The following is a 24,073-nucleotide window of genomic DNA, read 5'->3' on the forward strand; positions in this document are numbered from 1 at the left end:
TTCAGCCGCACCCACCTGGGATTCATTCCGGGATGCCATCAAGGAGCAGTACTACCCTGTCGGAAGCTATGAGGATGAATAGATAAAGTGGACCACGCTGCGGCAGGGAAGGGATCAAGACGTGCCGGAGTTCACCAATCTTTTCCATACCCTTCGCACAAAGTTGGGTATCAAGGATTCGGAGCAACATTTGATACTCAAATACCGTGGCTGCCTGCACAAGTACATCCAGGAAGAAATACAATTCCTAAACATCCCCTCGCTCGGCGCAGCATACCGATATGCCATCAAGGTCGAGCAGAAGTTTAAACAAAAGAAGCGAGACTTTGGATCTGTGAATCCAAAGCAGGGGAAAGGTGACACTAAACCACAGAACAAAGGACAAAGCCAAGGCGGGACAGCCCAAGACAACCAGCCGAAGCTGCAAGCAAAGAACAGCGCCGTGAAGCCGAGAAAGGACACTGGAAAATGGTGCGAGTTCCATAAGAGCTCCACTCACAACACAAGTGAGTGTCGGGCCAAGCAGTCACTGGTGGCTGAGTTAAAGGTTTCAGAATCAGATGCATGTTCCGACTCTGAGTTAGAACCCGATAAGGGGTATCAAAAAGGGAAGCAGATCATTGATGTAGATCCCAGTGCCACTGTTGCTACCGCAAAGATCTAGAAAAATGAACCCGAAGATCCAGAGGAGGAGGAGCGTCTCTTCCACTCCCAGATGTGGGTAAAGGGCTCCCCGATACAGTTCATTGTTGATAGCGAGAGTCAAAAGAACCTCATTCCGGCAGAGGTCATGAAGCGGTTGGGCTTACCGACCACAGCACATCCACAACCATACACCATTGGGTGGCTTCACCAAGGACGAGATCTTCGCGTGAGCCAGCAGTGTCGCCTTCCATACAACATCAAGCCCTTCACGGATGAGGTATTGTGTGACATTGCTCCCCTTGAAGTTTGGGATGTATTACTAGGACAACCATACTTGTGGAAGCGACATGCTGTGTATGAATCAAGGCCCCATGCTGTTATTATTACATTGGGAAATAAGTTGTTCGGGATACCAGAGGTAGCACCACCTGTCGCCATCTCTTTGATTACTGCAAAACAATGCAGTAAGATCATTTCCAAAACCAGGAAATTTGTTTTCCTGATTATACGCCCTCAAGGAAAGAAGAAGACAGTGGCCGCGGCCTCCAGACGGGGTCCCTCTGCACGACAACTACAGATGGACAAGATTGTGGAGGAGTACGAGGACATCTTCACCTCCCTGACAGGGGTTCCTCTGCATTGTCAAGTCAAGCACTCCATCGATCTGACCCCAGGTGCGCCGCTACCCAATGGACCAATTTATCGGCACTCCGTTCTGGAGAACGATGAAATCAAGAGGCAGATTCAGGAGCTCCTGCAGAAAGGTCACATCCATCCGAGTTCATCGCCCTATGGGAGCCCGATCGTGTTGGTACAGAAGAAGGATGGGACGTGGAGACTCTGTATTGACTATCGGGCGCTGAACAAGATCACTCTCCGTAATAGGTACCCGATCCCGCGGATTGATGACCTCCTAGACCAACTAAAGGGGGCGAAATATTTCAGCAAGATCGATCTAAAGTCAGGATATCACCAGGTACCAATCGAACCCTCTGATGTGTGGAAGACTGCCTTCAAATCCAAGGAGGGCCTCTTCGAATGGTTGGTCATGCCTTTCGGATTGACGAATGCTCCTGCAACCTTTATGAGGCTAATGGATGACATCTTGCGGCCATTCACCAACTCCTTTGTAGTAGTATATTTGGATGACATTTTGATCTTCAGCCAGAGTTGGGAAGAGCACCTCCACCACATCCGACAGGTTCTCCAAACACTCCGGCAACACAAGCTATGTGCCAATTTGGAGAAGTGCACTTTTGGCATGACCCAGGTTCAGTACTTGGGATACATCATTGATGAACAGGGGGTGCATGTCGATCCAGCCAAGATCCAAGTCATTCAGGATTGGCCCTCTCCAACCACTCTAACAGAGCTCCGCAGCTTCCTAGGTCTTTCCAACTTCTACCGCAGGTTTGTGTTGAGGTTTTCTCATATTTCTTGGCCCTTGAGTCAAGTCACCAAGGGAGGGGCGAAAGAAAAATTCTTTTGGTCTGAATCTCAACAGAAGGCATTCATGGAGTTGAAGGATCGCCTCTGCACGGCACCAGTGCTCGCGTTACCAGATTTACAACAACCATTTGAGGTCGAGACAGATGCCTCTGACTATGCTATTGGGGCAGTCCTTACTCAACATGGACATCCAGTGGCATATCACAGTGAAACACTTTCAGACACAGCCCGGAAGTACCCCACTTATGATAAAGAGATGTATTCCATTGTACAGGCCTGCCGACAATGGAAGCATTTCATTTTGGGGAAGGAAACGGTCATCCACACAGACCACCGACCCCTGCAGTTCATGCAGACCCAAGGGAAATTGCAGAATGATCGCCATCAGAAGTGGTCTACATACCTGCAACAGTTCCACTTGAATATCAAGTATAAGAAGGGAAGCACCAATAATGTTGCAGATTGCCTCAGTCGACCACCGATCATGGCGTTAACCACCGTGCTCAACTCTTGTGGGCACAAGACTTCTGATTGGCCAATTCTCTACAAAAGCAACCCAGAATTCGGCCACGCAGACCATACACTCTTGGAGGGTCGACATGTTGCAGATTTTCACCTCCAGGATGCCCTATTATGCCACCTTGGTCACCTTTGTGTTCCTTCAAGCGAGCGTGCCAAGATGATTTGGGAAGCACACTACAGACGGGCTGCTGGGCATTTCGGGGTCGAGAAAACAATGGCAGTACTGCAAAATTATTTCTATTGGCCGAATCTTCGACAGGATGTTGGGAAGTACATCCGATCATGTACTGCCTGTGCGATTGCCAAACCGACCATTAAGAAGCACGGCCTCTATACCCCGTTGCCTACCCCTAGTCGACCTTGGGAATCCATCTCCATGGATTACATGTCAGGCCTTCCTTCCACTAAGCATGGAAATGACTGTGTTTTTGTGGTCGTTGACAGGTTCTCGAAGATGGCCATTATGGTGGCCTGCAAGAAGAATATCACAGCAGAAGCCACTGCTAAACTCTTCTTTGAACGAGTGTGGGTGCACTTTGGGATCCCACAGTCTATCATCTCAGATTGGGACAGTCGGTTTCTCAGCACATTTTGGTCCAGTCTCTGGTCAATGCTAGACACCAAACTCACGAAGTCCACAGCCTTCCATCCTCAAACTGATGGCCAGACAGAGGTTGTCAATAGGATGATTGTGCACATTCTGCGCATGTATAACTCAAAGCATCAACGCACATGGGACGAGAGCCTCCCCTATGTTCAGCACAGCTACAACCGAGCTCTTCATAGCTCCACTGGCCATAGCCCTTTTCAGGTGGGTTTGGGATTCCAGCCACTCTGCCCCATTGATGTGGCCATGCCACTTGCAGCTACTCACATGAATTCAGCTCATTTCCAGTCCGAAATAGATAAGGCCACCAGCTTCATTAAGCGAATCCAACATATTCGCCAGCAGGTCCATGACATTCTTGAGAAATCACATGCCAAGTACAAGCAGTGACATGATCAGCATCGGGTGCCACACAAGTTTCAGGTGGGTGACAAAGTCTGGTGGCATTTGCAAAAGGAACGCCTTACTGGAGCCTATCGGAAATTGAGACCACTCCGATATGGTCCTTACACCATTACTAAGGCTATGGGAGACAATGCATTTGAGCTCAGCATTCCCCCATTCCTTGGCCTGCACCCAGTGTTCAATGTGGACCACCTTCGGCCATACTTTCCACCATTGCTAGACACATCCGACATTGCAGAACAGCTCAAACCCACAGAATTAAATCCAGATTGCATGGAACAAGCTGCAACTGATCGGATCATGGACACACAGATCAAGAACACTCGCCAACAGAATATCCAACTGTATCGGGTTGTCAAAGCAGGCCAACTCCTTCAGTAGGGCAAGTGGCTCACCAGGGAACAAGTTCAGCAAAAGTTTCCTCATCTCATGGAGGAGCTCAACGCAATGGGGACCATTGCTTCCTAAGGGGGGAGGAATGATCCAGGTGGATATTGGTGGCCACCTGCCAAGTCCACCTGGACCCCCACCATTGTCTTTCTCAGCATTTTCAGTTTCCTTAATTGTAGCACAACTTACTATTTTTAGCAGTTTTTCGGGTCCTGAACTTCCAGAGCCGTTTTGAGGCCCTAAACGACGTTTTTTGGGGAATCCGTAGTGCTCGGATGGATCTTTCTAACAAGATATTGTATGCGTCAAACGGAGATCATATGCCAAAGTTACGACCCCGGGAAGTTGATGTACCAATTTACCCCAAACGGGGCCCACAGTTTGGCGTTTCATCTCCTAGGGTTAGGTTTTGGAATGTGAAGGGTTTTTCATTGCTTCTCAACAATAAATAGGCCTTCGAGCCTCATTATAACACAGTTGAGAGGCATGTAGCCATCACATCTCTTCTCAGAGATAAGCTACCATCGCCCTAGCTGGTTTATTTCCATTTCTGGTTGTAAGCATATTTCAGTATTTTCCATTAATGAAATGAAGTATTATTTCCGCTGCATCTTTGTGTATATGGTTATCTCTGTAATTTGTTGCGTTCCTGTTTAAATCTGGATCAAGTATTGAGTAAGACCTAAGACTATAAAAGGGAAGGAGATGATTAGGCAAAGGCATTCACTTAAGCATTGAATATCTTATGAAGAATAAGATCTAGAATTGGGTTATGGTGCATAGCTAGATCTGAACCAAGGAGGAACCTGAGCGCTAGAAGAAGGATAAGTTCTATTGTTGGGTCAAGATCTTAAGGCTTGAATAGTAGTATCCTTGTGTTATTTTGATATGTTATATTTGGCGCATGACTTGATCTATAAATCTAATAATATGGGTATAATTGATGTCTGAATAAGTGAAAATGGTAAATTATATTTTATAGATCAGTACGCAGGTTCAGCACAGCAGAGGCGTGTATACATGTTGGTTAAGAAAGTCAAAGCTGCGTATACGCTTGTTGGCCTTAATACAGAAGCGTATGCACACAGGTTATACATATTGAAGTAGCATACGTCTCATGAAATATGTTTTAGCTACTTCTATTTATTGTTGCAGTGTTCTGGATTGGTTTCTGGTTATTGTTAATGTATTCTGGTTACATCATTCAGAAAAGTAATTGGTTGGTTCAGTTTTGATAGAAGAAAAGGAGATTGGTTGATGCAGATGTATTTGATGTTTGATTGATGGATCCAGTCTGAAAATTTATGAAACGTGGTCCCGGAAGAAAAGAGAAGGTTGTAGCCTTCTATAGATCAGCACGTACGTACTAATACATCAGCTAGTACAAGAGCTAAGGGGGTTGTAGCTCCCTTCCAGGAGAAGCTGGAGAACGAGATAAGGTTGTATCTTTCTGCAGGTAGAAGCCTGTGTACTAGTATAAGACTGCACCAGTATAGAAACATTGTAAAAAGAAGTTTCTAATTAAAAGAAGATAGAGATGAATTGCAGCAGGTGGTTTTCACCCACATTAGGTTTCCACCTTATATCTTGTGTTCTTGTGTGTGACTGTCTACTCTGTTTTACTATTCATGGTTACTATTTATATGGTTCTGATGCACAGATTAATGATCAACATCTGAAGAATAAATTAACTTATAAGTCTGTAGGTTATACGTTGGTTTCCTTAACTGTAGTTGTGTATATACACAGTTTTCACTAACTAAAGTAGTGTATACAAACTGATTGTGAAATGAAAAATAATTGACTTGATAATACTGATTCACCCCCTCTATCAGTATTATTTCCAACAATAGACAAGTCGAGCCTAACAGGTGAGAGTGAACCTATGAATGTGAACAAAGAGAAACCCTCTCTCTTGTCAGCAACAATAATTGGAAAAGTTGGATTATTCTTTGCCAGTATTACATTTGTAGTATTAGCAAGAGGACTGATTGACAAGAAGATGAGAACTGGAACAACAACATTTTTGTCAGGGAGCATTGAATTAATGAATGAAGGAGTTTTTAGAAGCCGATGACCAGTCATAATAGGATAAACATCTTCCAAAAATAGTACGCATGACCAGCAACCATTCCCAAAATATCAACCCAGGGGCTGCTGCCTGTTTTGGGCAAATTTAGTGTTCTTTAAATGCCTGACCCTCTAGACCTAGTAGCTAGTCTAGAAACAAAAGACAGAGTAATTCATCGCTTTTCCTATATTTAACAAATAAGAGAAAGAAGAACAAAGGTACCAACCCGTAAATTTTTCTCGATCCCTCTCTCCTTTGACTTATTTTGCCACTCCTTTACGTACTTAACTCGCTTGGAAAGTACCTGCACACAAGCTGAGATAGAAACCCATCAATGCATACAATAATGATGATTCTTTGACTAAACATATCATTGAATCAAGAATATGATATACATCATATAAACACATGAATGGAAAAATCTTAGAATTCTTTATTAATAGAAGGAAAGATTACAACCCATATAGATGCATGCTCGATTCAGTGTCATCCTTCCAGCTTCAAACCCTTCTCTCCTCATGAAGCAACATTTCGACATCATTACAATACTTTTACTAATCTCATTCAAACAGTGTTTCCTTAGCTCAAGAAATTCCAACCTCCCCAAGCCTTTGAATGCTTGGTCCATTTATAACTGAATGGAGGAAGTTAAGCCATTAATGGCCCTCATGAATGCTTTGCCAAAATTGGGAAGTCGTTCCATGGAGGAAGGGATAATGGATTAAGGTTCATTCATTCTCTTCCTTATCTAAATGCGAGCTCAATCATCCTGGAAACTTCCAAAAGTATCATTGGATAAGGAATCCAATGGATTCATTTAAAAAATTCGATGAATCTCTCTCATCACAGGTGAAACAAAGGCTAGGTGCAATGCATAGCACCCAGATAGTGTAGTTCCTGAAATGCATTGCAACCTGAAAGAAGGCTCCCTGCGCTGATCTCCTTAGGGACACTTTTTGGATGAATGGTGTCATGGAAACTCTTGGGAAGCAAGCATGAAGTAGGTTGACCTCATTATGGAATGAAAACAACTGAATTAGGGCTTGATGAACCCTAATAATACGGATCTGGAAGTCGGGGTTGATGTGCCCAAATTGACCTGTAACAGTTTCCCCCTAAAGCATGAAGTCGAAAATAAACATGTCAAGTGAGATGCTTTCCCATTTGGAGAGAAGGTTTCAAAATGGAAGGTGACTTGCATCAGTTACAATACAAATATCATGATAATTTGACTTTTTCTCACGAACTAGCTGAGGGAAGGCATACCCATGCTCAGCTTTATAAACTTTCATTACATGTACAAATATAGTCGTCTACAAATGTAGACCCATGAATGGATGACCATGAATGTAAGGACATTGTACATTTGATATAGTACTCCTGAAAAATATATCGCAACCCGAATGGATGAAACTAGATCCGGGGTCTTCAATCTCGTCCAATCTTTTGCTCAAGTACAAGTCTAACCATGTGAATAGATGATTTGAAGTCGAACATGGAGAGACATCATCTGATTACCAGCCAATGATGTAAGTCGTTAACAAATGCAAGAGGAATCACCGATAATGATAATGAACCTCAAAGTACTGCAGTACATTTCGCATGGTGTGAACAAAAGATTTGATGTCGAACACCATACAAAGTATTTCGGTCAAAGGCCAGTGATGTCAACCTATCGCCGGAATCGAGAAACCTACCATTGATGTATGCAAGCCTAAAGGTACTGGAGGGGTATTTCTAAGTCAACTTCTTGGATGATGTGCTAATGTCGACAAGAAGTGACTCATCGTAGGAGGGCCTTGATGTATCCCACATCAACGACACAAAATGAGGTAAATGATTTTGGAGATGAAACATAGACTAATGACACAAGGTTCAGGAATGGCACGAATGAAAATGAAGGTTTATTGTATTCTAAAGGATGAAGTTTTGAACTAAATGACTTCTCTTGAACATATCGGCGACACTGAAGTGAATTGGTAGCATTAACCCAAAACAAAGTGATGGATGGTATGATAGACCAACGGTGTGATAACCATCAAGCTGAATGACCCAACCCACATAGTCACGGTGATGAGGTGAAAGTGTCATGTTCAAGAGCGACCTGCTACCATAAAGTGTTCCCAGCTTTTTCCCATTTTCCCCAGTCATTTCTGACCAATACCTCTTTATTTTTTATCAAGCTTGAGGAGGATAACATATGCTTGTTGTATAATTCCACCCTTCAGGTGAATCCATCGCTATTTGATGTTTTAACGAGTCTAGCGAAGGTGAAACTCGGTCTTGTCTAGATGGACAAGTTTGTTGCTATTTAATGTTTTTAACGAGTTTAACGACAAAGATAACTTGGTCCTTTTCACATTTAGAGAGTTTGAAAAGGGAATAAAAGGAAACTCCACAAGTTCTTTTTCGTACATTTGTCTCTCAAGCCCGAAAAAGCATAAAACAATACAAGAGAGAACCTATTGATCATGTTTGACCAACGAGTACCTTTTTCGTAGTTAATCTATCTCAGCCCGAAGAAGGGGTAAAATTATACTGAGTAGATATCGATTCTAATCCATTAACGAGCTAGAAGTGACAAGTGCTCGGCAAACTTTTCATGTTTAGAGAGTCTTAAAAGAGCTTAAAGAGGACTCCATTTTGAGGAACGAGTGGTGTCTAGGATATCAACTGGTTCCGGTGATGTTGGAACTTCTCAAAACATGTTGATTGATGTGAAGAGGCTGGCTAATAAGACCACTCATTGCAACTATCCCTCAAAAAGATAAAACAACCAAGTGAAAGTGTATGATCGGCCAAAGAGATGGTGGGGATGGGATGAAAAAAATCAAGGCTCATCTGACGAAAAGGCTGATAGAATGGAAATCACGAGGGTTAAACTGGAAATGGGTTCATTTTTAGACAAGCTTGAACCATAGGGAACTGTGCTTGGATTCAATTTCATTTTTACACAAGCTTGAAATGAACAACTATGCTTGGATTTAGTTTACATGCCCCCAGCATGATGAAAGGGAGAGTCTCCTGTAACAAGATGGAAGTCACTGTGGTGAAGAAAGACGGTTATCCAACACCTTTTTGGCTTCATCCATATAGACAAAGGTGAATGGGGTGATTCCCTTCACATAACCTACAGGGAAACTTAACTTTAACATTAGGTGCATGCCCCCCAAGCTTCATTACATTCACCTAAGTAGACTACTATTAGGTGGATGGAATGAAGGTTCTTTTATGAGATAAAGTGAAAGACTCGACTGGGATTTTACGAGATCTAATCAAAGACTCAAATTGGAACTTTTCTCGAGGGGTCCTTGTTTCATTTTTTAATGAGCTTGACACAAGACAAGAAACTCTGCTCAAATTCCTTGTTTCATTTTTAACGAGGTTGACACAAGAGCAGGAACTATCACCATGGACCTGTTTCATTTTTTAACAAGGTTTACACAGTAAAAGAGTTATCCTCATAGACCCTTGTTTCATTTTTTAACGAGGTTGAGACAAGACAACGAACTATCCTCGGACTCTTGTTTCATTTTTTTATGAGGTTGACACAAGACAACGAACTATCCTCGGACTCTTGTTTCATTTTTTAATGAGGTTGACACAAGACAATGAACTATCCTCGGAGACCTGTTTCATTTTTTAACGAGGTTGACACAGTAAAATAACTATCCTCGAAGACCCTTGTTTCATTTTTTAACGAGGTTGACACAAGACAACGAACTATCCTCGTAGACCCTTGTTTCATTTTTTAACGAGGTTGACACAAGACAAAAAACTATCCTCGGACTCCTTGTTTCATTTTTTAACGAGGTTGACACAAGACAACTAATTATCCTCGGGTTTAATCACAACTCATAAGAGGTCATGAAGGAGAGATCTGGTTCTAATGCCCCCACTACATGATGTACAACATCACTGAATTGATCGTCAGTTGATGTAGGTATGAAACAAGTTGCCACATAATTAACCCATTGCGGGGATGATAACATTGGTACAAAAGGTCCATTTAGGGAAGATGGTTGAATAGGAGCCATATTTGAACCAGGAAATGAAAGCTGGTCAACGATGACAATTCTGCCTTCATGTGGGAAACAAATCACTCGAAAGAGTGTTGAAACAATAGCTCCCATGTCATAAACATAGTTGCGCCCAAGAAGTAAATTGTAATCTAAAGATCCTGGGACTACCATCACGTTCAGATAAATGGTTTTTCCTCCCAAAGTAATGGGTAATCAAGGGAGGATCCATAATGGTCGACTGGTTCCTCTGTTAAAAGCCAATAGATTCTGGGTAACAAGCACAAGCGTTGGCAAACCAAGCACTTGCCAAGAAGTTGAGGAAAGGATACTCACTAATGCACCTTCAACTATAATAGTGCTAGATACAATCATATTACAAACCTTTACTATGATCTGGAAAGGCACATAAGAAGGAAGGCAAAATCCTGCCAGTGAATTCCAATCAAAGGAAGTGACTAGACTACTTGGAGGGGGTACCGTAAAAACGGGAGGATTAACCCCTTGAGTTACAAGAACTAGAGGATTTTCCTCCTATCATGATGGAACAGGTGGATTGCCCCCAATCTCATTAGAATCCGAAGAAACAAAAAGAACATAAATGGTATCATGTTCACTCTCTTCGGGAAAGGTACAATTTACTGAAGGTAAAATCGGGTCAACTGCTACCTCGACTTGTTGATATGGGTCGGGTATAGACTCAGAGGATTCACTTTCAGAGAGAGTGGTTTTGACCAACGGTTGATTTGAGTCAATCAATTCATCAACTATTGAAGGATTTAGGGAAAGTTTCCTATAACCAGATGGAAGTCGCTACAGTGAAGCAGGATGGTTATCCAACACTTTCTTAGCTTCATCCAAATAGGGACAAAGGTGAATGGGGTGATTCCCTTCACATAACCTACATGGAAACTTAACTTTTCCCTTCTTTCCATGATCTTTACAGCCACTAGTTGATGGTGTGTCACCAACATGATCTCCAGAAGTTGATGGCACAGGATGATGTGAATGTGAAGACCATTCTTCTAATATCTGAGGAATATCAAGACAATTTCGAAGAAGATGGTCTCCCGCACAAATTTTGCATGGATATCGAACTTTGTGAGGCTTGATGGACGATTTCTCATCTGATGTTGCATTCAAAGCAATCATTGCTTTGTTGCTCCTCTGCTGAATTTGCTTCTTCTTCTTCTTCTTAGCCACCTGGTTACTAGTACCAATACTTTCATCAGGCGAAGAGGAAGAAGAGGAGGAAGAAACAACCGAGGAAGAAGGCAAAGCATCAACTTTAGGATCAACTGGAGGTTGATTTTGTCTAGTTGGAGGTGTACTCGATTACGGAGAAATCACGACATTTTGAACTAAGGAGGTTGAAAACAGCCATACTGAAAAGCCATTGATAAATCCCGGAAGGGACAATGTAGCCATATATGGAGCACCAATATTTCCAAATGGAGGAAAAGGACTAGGATTCCCATCAAAAGGAATTCCTTGATCGGAGGACTCCAGATTTGTCGCCATATGTTTCAACCTAAGATCAACTAAGGAGTGAGTGTGGAGGATGTTATCCACGGTCAATTAATTTTTACAACACTGGAACACAACTTCGCTTTTTCATTTTTAAAGAGTCGAGAAAAAGCAAAAGATGACTCTAGTCGCTTTCGATGTTTAATGAGCCTGAAAGGACAAGTGCTCAGATGATCCTTTTCTTTTAAGGAGTCGAAAAGGAATGAAAGTGACTGCTCTGGAGATACTATACAAGAGGGTTTACCAAACTAATCACAAAACTGCAATATACACCTTAGTGGTAAATGAAAGAGAAATTACCAAGGATTTACCGTACGGCAACCAGTCTTCCTGAATGCTGTGTTCGATGCATTGTGATCGGTAAGGTAGCAGACTTAGCTTCCTAGGGATAAAGGATTTCAACCTATTTGGGTCTCCCACTATATACTCAATGGTACAGGGAGCACAAGTCTATACTAGCACTTATCGAATCAGAGAGGAGGAATCACCCAACCTCAGTGAAAACGACATCCACTAGATTTAAATACACTAGAACATGTCTCTAGCCTAGACCTCTAGATGTTTTTGTTATGTTCCAATGCATTATTAGGTTAATTGATGTAAATTTTAGGTTGATCTTGCTTAAGATTTGCCTTTGATGGTTCACCACGAGATGTTTTCCAAAATTCCTAAAAATGCAACTAAAATGAGAAGCACTCTTTCCATTTGTTTTCAACAATGAAAATCCTAGCTATGAGGGATAGAGCATACATGTACTTTTTGGATCAAACAACAAAGAGCACAAACTAATGCAATTCCATAAACCATTCCTTTTGAGCATTCACAAACTTCAAAATGCAAATTGCATGTATTTCTTTTCAATTTCTCTTAATGTGAATGATGCAATAAGAAAAACTAATGCACAAACGATTCAAAATGTCTTTTCACAAAAAATGTTGATTTATGACAATTTCTATTAAATGGAAAGGAGGACTAAATGACACTATCAACTTTAAAGAAACGAATATTTTCGACACTTTAAACGAAAATATGAACCAAATGCACAAATAGATCAATCGATTATTTATGAAGGAAGACTTTACGACACTTCGTTTTTGACAAAACAATCGATCGAAACTACTTTTCGATAATGGACTGCAAATGATAAAACAAATACATAAAAAAATTCAACAATCCAGTCTAAATTAGGTCAGAACAAGGAAACAAAGACTTTTTTCAGAGACAAAACCTCATCTATATCCAACAAGCAATTCAAACAACTGAAAATTGACTAAAGGTTTTAGTTCCTGGATGGGAAAACTGATCCTAAAGGGATCAGCGCAGGCCAAAGTTAGGGACAGTGTGATGCATCTCACTGTGTCAATGAAGAAGGTGCAATGCAGTGCACTGTGTCATTTACAGAGGTGTGCTGATTACATAATGACAATTTTATACTCAAAACTGACTCAATTTTCAATGAATTGAACTTGATTTCGATGAATAGCAGAAGGTACAGTGTGTCAAAGTGTTTTAAGAGATTGATAAGCTACTATAAGGGATAGGATCACTCCCCAGCAGAGTTGCCATTTTGTTTTGGGTAAATTTAGTGTTCTTTAAACGCCTAACCCTCTAGACCTAGTAGCTAGTCTAGAAACAATAAAAAAGTAATTCATTGCTTTTCCTATAGTTAACAGATAAGAGAAAGAAGAACAAAGGTACCAACCTGTAACTTTTGCTCGATCCCTCTCTCCTTTGACTAATTTCACCACTCCTTTCCGTACTTAACTCGCTTGGAAAGTACCTACACACAAGCTGAGACAGAAACCCATCAAAGCATACAATAATGATGATTTCTTGACTAAACATATCATTGAATCAAGAACGCGATATACATCATATAAACCCATGAATGGAAAAAGCTTAGAATTATTTATTAATAGAAGGAAAGATTACAACCCATGTAGATGCATGCTTGATTCAGTGTCATCCTTCCAGTTTCAAACCCTTCTCTCCTCATGAAGCAACATTTCGACATCATTACAATACTTTTACTAATCTCATTCAAACAACATTTCCTTAGCTCAAGAAATTGCAACCTCCCTAAGCCTTTGAATGCTTGGTCCATTTATAGCTGAATGGAGGAGGTTAAGCCATTAATGGCCCTCATGAATGCTTTGCAAAAATTGGGAAGTGGTTCCATGGAGGAAGGGATAATGGATTAAGGTTCATTCATCCTCTTCCTCATCCAAATGTGAGCTCAATCATCCTGGAAACTTCCAGAAGTATCCATTGGATAAGGAATCCAATGGATTCATTTAAAAATTCGATGAATCTCACTCATTGTAGGTGAAACAAAGGCTAGGTGCGACGCATAGCACCCAGACAATGTAGTTCCGGCAATGCATTGCAGCCTGATAGAAGGCTCCCTACGCTAATCTCCTTATGGACACTTTTTGGATGAATGGTGTCATGGAAACTCTTGGGAAGCAAGCATGAAGTAGGTTGACCTCATTAGGGAATGAAAGCAACTGAATTAGCGCTTGATGAACCCTAATAATATGGATCTGGAAGTTGGGTTTGATATGCCCAAATTGACTTGTAGCACTCCCAACAAGTATAGAGAATCCAAGAAGCACCCATGGTAAGTATGGTGCAGTAAATGTGAAAATACCAAGGAAAATCATATGGACAAAAGGATTTTGTTTACTCCACACGTAAACCATCATAAACATCAAAGAGTTTCTAAGAAATAAGATTTTGGAAAAAGACTCTGAAAGATATGGGATCATGTCGCTCGTTAGTTAACATGGTTCCTCCAAATAACAGCATATAGAAGAGGTATGCAGTCCTTCCCCTGAATGATTTCTCTTCAAGGAGTTTGCAATACTGAGCCGAAAAACATGTGGAATAGAAAGTCCAAATCCATTTTCCCAAAGACGAATAAATTTGTGATCAAACACTAGAACTTGTATTGCTTGACCACCAGAGTGGGATTCAAATAGAAGTCATAAGTTGATATTATCTCGAGGGAGCATTCAACAGTGGTGAGGATAAAACTATGATATAGGAAATGAGTCCCCAATACCCTCTTCAAACACAAAATTCACAACGCCCGGCTCAAGCTTTTCAAAAATCATCAAGTTCTCGTCCTAGAGACCTCCACCATCGATCCCCGCGGTTACTAGGGATTATGATGGTTGAGATAATTGAGAACAAATTAATTCTTCCGAAAAAAACTCCACCCCAACCTAATTCTCTGCTGGAAAAGAGATTTGTGCGTGATATTTCACCACTGACCAATACATGGCATGCACGACATTCTGAAGATATGGAGAAGATATGGAGGTTGTGTTATTATTCTGGAGCATCCAAATTTGTCTTATTCTGAAGAATTCAAAGCGTTATTATCATTGACACATGGAGTGTTCTTATTCTGAAGTAGGCAGTGTTATATTTTTGAGTTGTGTTACAGTATGATACCTTGAGTTGCGTCTACCTCGGAGCAACGTCATGCAGACCATTACCTTTGAGTTGCATGGATTACACACCTGGCATCACTGAAAATGCTGCAAAGAACGTTGAAGCATATTTCAGTGTCATATCAAAGGTTCTAGCCTCCAGAACATTAAGAACGCTGCCACTGCACTGCAATACATGTTGCATGATTCATAAATTATGAAACATTCTCTCCAGAACGTTGCAAATGGTCTCTATAGAATGTTGCAAATGAAGACTCTGGCGATGGCATCATGAAGATTATTCCAATTCGTTAAGATCATATTTTATCTCAAAGGATTATTTCTACTTACATTGCCAGAGGAAACCGTAGACGCAATAGACACGCACGTTATGAATGCATTATGTGCCCAACACATTAATAACAACATAACGGGTTATTGGAGGAGTTGGAATGTTAATATTTGCAAGTTAATATTGGAAATTTCAGCGTATTCAGAATAGTTACATATTCAGTGCCACCTACAGAGCCAGTTCGTTATCACCCAGGGGAATCCATTATAATTGCGGGTCAGGGAATTCGTTGTAATTGCAAGCAAAGGGAATCTGTTACTATGGTATTCGTTATAATTGGTGGAATTATATATCAAAGGTAAATGGAGATATGAATTTGAATTTCGGCCACCGATTTTAGCAACTCTGAGTGAGTTTTTCAATTCTTTGTTTTGCAAAAATTATTGTAGCAGAAGAACCAGCTATGTTTGGCCTTGACAAAGGTGAAAACCAGGGTGCTAGTGCGATGAGCTTGGAGGAAGAGAAGAAGCTCATGGATATATTCTCAAGGTCAAGGGCCAGGATGGAAATGAAATATTCTACAAAATCAAACGTAGTACTCAACTAATGAAGTTAATGAATGTTTACTGTGATAGGAAATCTGTTTACTTTAACTCCATAGTTTTTCTGTTTGATGGGAGGCATTTAAGAGGGAAGAAAACTCCTAAAGAACTTGAAATGGAAGACGAGGATGAGATTGATGCCATGCTTCATCAAACAGGAGGAAGGCATTAAAGTGGGTTGTCAATTGGATGACAACCTCTTGTCACGGCAGTTTGAACTTGGAAATATGTCAAAACTTATTTTGAACTTAGTTTCGGCATGTAATATTAATTGACATAGGCTTAAATAATATGCTCATAGATTATATGTGTGTGTCTTTGTATGCAAAACCTTGCAGCTTGATGGTCCTCTGACAGTAATATGAATCCTTGGCACAACTATAATGAGAATTATCTATGTGATTCAGATCTCCTTTACTCTACAGTAACTGCAATACAAGCTATAACGGTAATGCAAGTAATCGATCTAAGGCTAATAATAATCTGACAGAGTTTAGAAACACTTTTTATTCCAGATACGTTCAACAAAAATATGAATTCTCCTGTACAATACGAGTTACTTTGATCTAAAAGGCTACTACAAAATTATCCGAAGCTTATCCTTGATGGCTCAGTGATGTGAATTATCTCCCAATCTCGCAAGCACTTTAGCAATGAAAGTTTAAATTCTGATGAATTGGATCTATGCTTAATTCAAGTTTAAAGAAATACATGTTGAGCAATAGAACCCTCGTAGCATCCAGTATTCATTTAGATCTACCTGGAAAGAATTCTGGATTTAAAATTTTTGGTGCTTAAATGCAAGATATCATTGCAGCGATTCTGAATTCCAGTGTAATTGAATGGATCTTCTTTATATCGATTTTTTTATTAATTCTTTTGCGAACTGCAACATGCCTTCCTTGCTCATATTCTTTTTTCGACGACTAGTTCTTGTATATTTTACTCTTGCATATTATCTATAAGCCTACTGAACAAATTATAGCAACATGGACAAAGAAGTGTAATTAAATTATCAGGGCATCAAACATTGGGGCAATCGTCCCATTACTACTTCTGACAGTTGTCTTGCTTGACTAGAGTTTGATCTCACTATTATTTATGATTTTCTTCTTGATTGTGCGGTACAATGTTTCTCAACAAGGTCAACATTCAAGGAGAGAGGAAATATTGTTCTTTGTCATCTTACTGGAAACTTTTGTTGTTCTTGCTGAAATTGGATTTTATGTTGCATGCTCTGTCAAAACAGAGGAATGGAGCACTTCAAGGCTCTGGTGGGAAAATATCATTGGAGTTGCAAGGTTCAACCCATGGAAAGGAACTTACTTCATTTATGTTATTTTAGCCACACAACTAACAGTTGTGTTAGTTGTTGTTGTTGCAATATGGATCGATGAAAGAAACCATTTACCACTTCAAGAATCTTCTTGGAGAAATATAATTTTATCAATTTCTATGTTTTGGAAATGTTTCTCAACTCCAGAATATTTCATTCTTCTTACCTTCCCTTCAGTGTTTGGTGGGTGTCAGTCACCCATCTTGGGTCTCTTTCCTGTTGTTTATGTGTAGCTGCATTGGTCTGCTTCATTGGTGTTTGAAAAGTAATATGTTTGATCTATCTCAGTGTTGGAGACTGATCCTGTCATACACTGCATTAAACATTCTCCTGTTATATTCTGACCAGCTTCCAATTCATTTTCCAACACCAATTTCAATAGCAGTTGAGTACCTTTTTCTCTATAAAGCGTTAAGGGACATGGGATGACGAGAAATTATATCTGGAGTTTCCCTTCTGACATTCTATATTTTTCTTTGCAGTGCCCTACATGATTTGGAAGAAGTGGAATCTGTAAGGTTTTCTTTTGTAAGGACTTCAAGAGTAACTTGCAATGAGTACCTGTTGTCACTATCAGGCAATAACATGACACAACATCTTCTACCTTCTCAGTAATCAATTTCACCTCCTAAATCAATATTCATTCCTATGTGGAGTGAAAAGGTGGCAAAGGGTGTCATTTTCCAGCATGTCGTCATCAATTTCTTCACATATCGTTTTCTAGTGTCTGTTCTTGCTCTTGCATTATGGAGCTTCAATTATTCAAGCTTTTGTGCTTTTGTCTTGATCATCTACATCGGATATGTTCTTTGCACTTTCCTATCTATTTCCTCTTTTCATAGATTGAATGTTATTCTTCTCAGCTTCATTCTTCTTTGGGCTCTATGCACATATGCATTCAATCCAACTTTTAATGTGTTAAGGAAGGAGATTAAAAAGGATACTAAAATTTGGGACGCAATTGGGCTTTTCCATTACTCTATTCCATGGCTTTTCATCTTTGCCCAGATTTTTCTTAGTACTCTTAGGGCAGTGGTTATCTATGTGAGTAATTTCATTTGGAACCTAAAAAATGACAACTTGAGATCATGCAAAGATGAACGTAAGATGGAAGGGAAACAATAAAATGAAATAAAATAAGGCATTTTGATTTTTGTTGTAGGTGCATGGTGTTTCCGCAAGAGCTCATGTTCAATTTCTTGGTTGCTTACATTCCTTTTAGGAGTGAAACCTGGGCTACTCCATGCCTTTTATAGTTAATTTAGTGAAATTCGAAGATGTATATTCACATCCCTTGAGAGTTGGCATTGATCATCAGCAATGCCATACAATGCAAAATTGTTATGCTACAGCTAAGAGTACAAAGACCTAATTATTCACTTTGCAAGTTTTGTGAGCTCAATGCAAGAATCAAACATGATCATAGCAGATGGCATACCAGCTATGCAATACCATCATTCCTTAATATCAAGCATTATGTCCTTTTCATTATGGATAGAAGTCATGATACCAGACTTTAACCTTATGGGCGTTAACTGTGCATTGGGTTTCTGAGCATTGAATGTGTCTTTGGCAGCATTAAATCATTCTGGAGCAGCATTATTAGATGAAGCAACATATAATTGGCATGTCTGCAATTAATTGGAAGCAACATTTATTGTCATTTCATACATTTCCTTGGAGCAACATTCATATGGTCTACACTACAGTGTTGAAACATTAAAGAAGCTTCAGTTATATATGTGCTCAAAACTGAATCTGAAGGAAACAAAACTGAATCTGAAGGAAAATTAACAAATATATAGTCATAAAATGGAACCATACCATGTTTTCCTTACAAAGTGTTCTCTCAACATTATTCTTGCTTTCAGAGTGTTCTCACAACAATATTTTTAACAGCTCTTACAATGTTTCCATGTCATATAGAGCAGGGCTAAATTTGGAGCAACATTCATCCAATATGAATGAACCCTAATAAGCCATCTAGAGTAGCATTTATTCAATCATGCATAACAATACATTGAAGGTTATAAAACATGATGATAGCTACACTACACTAAGGTTTTTTTCTTTAGGGCTACAAGACATTTGTAACCCCCTTGCCATTGATGTCAAAGGGGAAGGTAATCAAAGGAAGGAAGACACTTTTGAGAATGAAAGGGGGAGGAAAAATGTGTTGCCATCAATACCAAAGGGGCAGATTGTTGGCAATATTGTCATTAACAGAAAATGTGCAGCAAGGAAAGGAGCATCACAAGGAGTAGCAAGGGATGCAAAAGCAGCAGCAGGAAAGGAGCAACAACAAGCATGCATGGTTGCAATCAATGCTAAATAAGCATAGGTAGACATATGTTATTATAGTTTCAAATCAGCAAACAAAGGAGCAACAAGCACAAAGAACAACAACACAAGGAGCACCAAGCAGTAAGAGAAGACCAAGGAGCAGAAGGAGGAAGAGTTGTGATACATTAAAATGTTTTGATAATGTTGCAGAGGTTACTATATTAAAGAATTTTTTGTGATGTAAAATTCTTCATTAAGCTTAATTGTTGTGATGCAAAGGCAAGACTCCAAGGAAAAGACAAAGATTGTTGTGATGCATTAATGAGAAAGATTGGTATTTGATGTTGGCATGAGGTTGATTGATTTAATGTTTACATGTGGTTGAAATTAATATTGGATGAATTATTTATTTTTGTTCTAATATTCAAGATCTGATTCTTTTGGAAACAAATGAGTGGAAGGCAAAGAGTCAAACCTACTCACTTCATATTCGTATGTGGGATACAAATAGCCATAAATCTATCTCTATAAAAGATGTGATTTTTGAAGGCATAAGGGACGTTAGAGAATGGATGAATGTGTGGGAGCTAATTGAACTATTATGCATTAGTTACCTGGCACTTATGAAGCTGATGTGAAGTAGCTTTGGAAGGAAGAAGATGTAAAAATGAATATGGGGATATGCAATTTTATGACCACGTAAACCAGTACATTGTTATTTCGTGTTTGCATAAGGGGCTAGTAGTCTCCTTTCAAGTTGAAGCTTGATAAATATCCAATTGGAGTTGGTTGAGGTAGGAGCCTCCTGTGGGTTGTAGCCTACATAAAATATATGGGAGTTGGAGCTTCCTTGCATGTTGCAGCTTGCATAAAATAGAGATAGCAGCCTCCTATAGGTTGGGGCCTATAGAAAGCAGATGTAATAAGGAGTAGAAGCTTTCCTTTGCATCAAAAAAATAGTAAAATTGTGGTTTTCTCCCTTTATGGGTTTCCACATATATCTGGTGTCAATGTGTGTTGTTATTATGTGTTCATGTATCTGGTTTGGATTTCTTATTACTTGTTGATCACGTATTCATATGTTGGTTATTATTTGTTAAGTTTCTCATGTTATGTATCAATTAATGAGATTAAAAAAAATAATTTTAATGTCCTTGAATATACTAAACTGATTCACCCCCCCTCTCAATTTAGTCAAGTTTCCAACATCATGTAAAGAAGCAACCACATTAGAATGGCACAATAGGCAACACATCATTGAACATCGATTTACCCTAGAAACCTCGTAGGAAAAACCAACAAAGACAAAGGTTTAATTTTATTAAACGTCTCTTGAGGGTGTTCATCCCTCACTCAATGGTTGTAAGATATTCCATCCCTTGACCATTGTCATAAACTACTACAAAGAAATACCATCTTAAATACAGTGTAACTAGATATAATTTGTTACATTAATAATGGTATCATTTACCCACAAATCCTCGAACATTATGTCTTTGTGGCCTAGTTGTTTCCATCAATGGATTATCCTGCAATTGACATTCTTCAATTTGCATGGACCACTAGATCTTTGCTTTCCATAATGTTAAATATAATTTGTCCTTTGCATGAGTTACAATCATTTCCTGCAATTACTATTGTCAGCAAACTCTGACATCCAAATAATAAATCTTTTACTAGTTATGCTTCAAGCATCTTTTCATGTGCATAATTAAAACGCATACAAAGTATTGAGACATACCTCTTTATTAACATTGCACATGCATTAATTAAAAGTACATAAGTACCAAAAACATCTTTTTTTATCTTTACTTATGCATGGTTATGACACTGTCTTTCCATCCATAACTCACATGGATAAGTTAAAATACTTATTTTACTTCTACCCACAAGAATACGGTAAAATTTTAAAGAATCTCCATGGGTATTGCCATCTCTTCGCACAAGAAGATGGAAATCTTTCCCCAAATAGAGACCACACTAACTATTATTTCTTTATACAAAACACATGTTATTTTCCAAAAAAAACAACCAGCCCAACTACTCAGCTATATTTTAAAGAAAACTTAGCACAATAACCTTTATATTTTTGCATGCAATCACATATTATTTTCCAAAAAAATGTAACAAAATAGCTATTATTCATTCATGCAACTACATTATTTTCCCAAAAAAAACCTAACAGGGTAGTTATTATTCATACTTGCATATACATGTTCTTTTCTAAAATAAATCTAATACCATAATTATTATTGTATGCATGCAATATTTTTTTCCAAGAATTACCACAATAATTATTTATTTTTCTGCATGCAAATATATATTTATTTATTTTCCGAGAGCTAACATAATAATTATTTCAAATATATATTTCTTTTCCGCGAACTGACACAATAATTATTTCTTCCATGCAAATTCATATTCACACATTCCCTCATGAAATCAAACACAATAGTTGCTTTTCACCTGTATCCCAACACGTAATCTTTTCCCGAAAATTAGCATGCATGAGATTCATATGTAGCCTTTTAAAAAAATAACGTTGACTCTTATTTCATGCACAAGAATGCATATGCTTTCATTTACTAATCATGGCTAATCTTTTGTGCAAACGACATTCATATGCATTATTTTATGTGCATATAAATTTCTTTTTTAAGAGATCTAGAAGAGAACTTATTATTTTGTGCATGGAATGCATATGTTTTTTTTTTTAAATATAACTCAATAGAATTTTTTTTTATATAAACATGTTCTCTTTTCCATGAAAATTAATGTAATAGCTATTGTTTCTATGCATATGAATATGTTTTCTTTTCCAAGAAAAGTAGTTATTTTTAGTGTGCAAAATTAACACATTCATTTTCAAGAACTGACCAAATAAACACACACTTTTATATATATTCTTTCAAAAAGATTGGCAAAGATTTTTATCTCTCTCTGCAATTTCAATTTGCATTGGTCACTTAAGCCCACAATATCGACACTCATAGGGGTAATGTCGATCTTGGCCTTGCTTTCCATTGTAATTACCTGATTCGATTCCCTCCAAAACACAAACAGCGGACCCACAACCAATGGATTTCTCCTGGGTTCGTCGTTCACTGTTCAGATACAATGTTGTCTTTAGGAGATCAACTCTCTAGATGCAACGACACTTCCATCACAATACATAGAGGAAGAGCATTAAAATATTAGATCTTTCCTTCTCATGCCTGCACCATATGTGAAACATTTTCTTCATTTGAAACCAATTCACAACGGTTCTTGATGGCCAACCATTGCATCAAACGTTAAGCATTAATCATCATAATATTTTACATTATTAAATCATGAATGTAGTTATAAGTCATCTCAAACCCTAACGGATTATTGATGATTAATTTTCGTTAAACATATACATTAATAATATTTTCACAATGAGTTTTACGGACAGGGATATTACAATCGTTAACATTCCCCACACTCCCTTATCTAATGAAAGCACTATGCAAGGACAGGGATATCACAAAATTAAAATTCAAAGACTAATAATATCGTTCCATAATGTTGTTGTTATAACATTATTTAATTTTGCATATAGTTGTTGGATTGATTTATAAGATCATAAATAAATACATCTATTTTACAACGACCAATGATTCATCTTATGCAACTTTAAATCTTCAATATTAAGTATTTTGATTAATAAATAAATCATAGATGATAAAATAAAACTAAATAAAACTCCAACATTTACATAATTATTTAACGATTAATGTGAATTACTTAACGATTTATTTTATTTTATTATTGTGAAGGATGGATACCAACATCACCAATTCACATGATATTATTTGACTTTATTCTATGATTTACTAGAGATTATCTTTTTTTTTACAAGATGGAATTATTCTTATGTATTCCATTCGTATGGGTAGAATTATTATAACCGTTTACAAGATATTAATAGCTAACAATGGTTGTGGTCGATCTGATGGAAAATAAAACAATAATGCTCCTCCGCAAATTTGCATTGCGCTCATAACATGTAAAGCACGACATATAACATGTAAAACCTACATTTTCTTTTGATCAAGTTCCTACGATCTTGATTCCTTGTCTCTGAAAGTGTAAACAAACAACCATCAATATAAAAGAGAGAATCCACAATATTGTTTTCATGATTGCGCACTTATCTTGAATGCTTTTATTACCCAATAATAGAAATATTTCGTTACAGAAATGACTTTATTAATATTCATTATCGTTAACATTCCCCACACTCCCTTATCCAATGAAAGTTTTTGCAAGCTCTCCTTCGCACTCTGCATTTCTGTCATCCTCACTTTGCATTTCTCTTCTCCGCAAACTTGCATTGCTCTCACAACATGTAAAGCACAATATATAACATGTAAAACCTACGTTTCCTTTTGATCAAGTGCCTGCAATCTTGATTCCTTGGTCTCTGAAAGTGTAAACAACCATCAATATTAAAAACAAAATCCA

General features: G+C 38.6%; 1 pseudogene; it reads right to left on the reverse strand.

Annotated features, from left to right (window-relative positions):
* The window catches only part of LOC149238960 (uncharacterized), a 159,808-nt pseudogene extending 144,319 nt beyond the window's left edge, over positions 1-15,489 (reverse strand).
* Positions 15,490-24,073: the final 8,584 nt, after the last annotated feature.

Source organism: Pinus tabuliformis, chromosome 8 (assembly GCF_031772625.1).
Source record: "Pinus tabuliformis cultivar Carrire ecotype Pingquan chromosome 8, CPIR1, whole genome shotgun sequence".
NCBI classification, from domain to species: Eukaryota; Viridiplantae; Streptophyta; class Pinopsida; order Pinales; family Pinaceae; genus Pinus; species Pinus tabuliformis.